Source organism: Falco rusticolus, chromosome 9 (assembly GCF_015220075.1).
Source record: "Falco rusticolus isolate bFalRus1 chromosome 9, bFalRus1.pri, whole genome shotgun sequence".
NCBI lineage: Eukaryota > Metazoa > Chordata > Aves > Falconiformes > Falconidae > Falco > Falco rusticolus.
The window spans coordinates 31,305,455-31,307,333 of record NC_051195.1 but is presented as its reverse complement, the minus strand read 5'-3'; positions in this window follow the sequence as shown (position 1 = coordinate 31,307,333).

The following is a 1,879-nucleotide window of genomic DNA, read 5'->3' as shown; positions in this document are numbered from 1 at the left end:
GCTGGGATCTCAAAAGTCCATTTTAGAAATAATATTATTATATCCAATTCCTGCTGCGGTAGCAGCCATGTCACAGAGCCACAGGTTCTGTCTCTGTGTGAGGAACTGTGGCATGGTTACTCCACTGATCACAGCTTCAGGTCCTGCCCAACATCTGAGTAAGGATAGCGGAGCTTGGCTCATTATCAAATAAATTACTACCTTTAGCAAGATAATGATCTTAAGCCATCTGCAGTGCAGTAATACTCAAACAATGAATCATGTGCCGGTGTTGTCAGGATATGTGCTTCTAATTTTCCCTCCTCCTCTTTCAAACTGCTGAAATGCATCAAAAACCCTTGTACAAATCAAATAAATGTGTCTTGGTTTGACTTTTCCATTTACATGTATTGTATTGTTATCATAATTTTATACCATCTGAGTTAGCACAGAAAGTAGATCCTGAATGGGATAGTAGATATGTAATATAATCTGTTGGGACGTAAGCCTTCCTTTGGAAAATGTTCAGGCCTTTTCCCTGTATCCCAGGGAAAATTTGCAGATGAATGTAAATTATAGTCACTGTAACTTACAGTGATTTGTACTTTCCAGCGTGTATATATACATATATATATATATATATACACACACACGGTCAGAATCAGTAATTACTACCTTGCCAGGCTTTATGCAGGTGATATTTAGTAGACATTTTCCTTTGGCTTAGGTGATGAATAGCTGTGATCTTGGAGAAGGAACTGTTTTCTCTCCTCCTGCTGCTGTGAAGTTCCCAAGGGAAATAAATAATGCAGCAAGACAGGCCGAGTCCTGCAGCGCAGAAGCGGGGAGATTCCAGTACTGCTCTTGCTAGAGATGATTTTCATAGATTATGGCATAATGAGAAAGGAATGCACTAACTACACCCAGGTTGCCAATAAACCTGAATAAACTCGATTCAGGCACCAGGGATATAATACCCATGCAGACGCATTTATGAACGCAAACCCTCTGAATAACATTAAAACTGCTAATTCAATAAGCATTACAGGAAATCCAAAGAACGGGCTGACTTAACAGTCCCAGTTACCACTGGGCCACTTCGGTGCAAAGCTGTGCCGCCACGTTTGCCTGGTCCCCTCTTGATATTGCAAAGCCTTAGCGCTGCATAACGTGCAAGTTGTCTCCCACTGCAGCACGTGTTCACCACCTGAGCTTAAAACAAACAAACAAAAAAAAATCAAAGCAGCAGTGGTGGAGAACATGCAACATGCCACACCAGTGGTAACGTAAGCCAGTTGTTGCAATGCTGTGGAAAGAGGAAGGGTGTAATAAAGGGATCTGTAGTTCCCCTAAATCAGAGGGATGTTACTATCCTATTGCTCAGATCTGGTGCCCTTAAGCATCTTTGTGGAAGTGAGTTGTTGAGCAAACTTATTTCTTTGCTAGCTCTGTAAGATGCCCTTTGTAGAATGAGAGGAGCGTTGGAGAACACTTTTTTAAATCCCTTACTGTGGCCTTTATTATTGAGTTAACCCTGCAGTGCCTCGCCCTCCCTACCCCTACGAGGAAAACGGTGCCACTTCTCTGAGCTATAGCCCCCAGCACAGCAAAGCATGACTGTGGGTTGGGCACCCATGATCAATCCAGTGAATCTGATTGTTCATAAAGCATCATAGAAGTAAACAAAATCATCAAAACATCAGTCATCTCCCTGTTTTAAACTACTTTGCAGGGCAAGAAGATACCCGGTTTTCAGCCAGCGATGCCATTTCCGAGAAGATACTGTTCCTTCAGCCTCTCTGTTTGACAGCCAATACTCTGCTGAAACTTTGGGCGCCAACTTACAGCAGTTTTCAATATATGTTGAATACTTCAGAGCATTCATGAAATTCACCAGTTT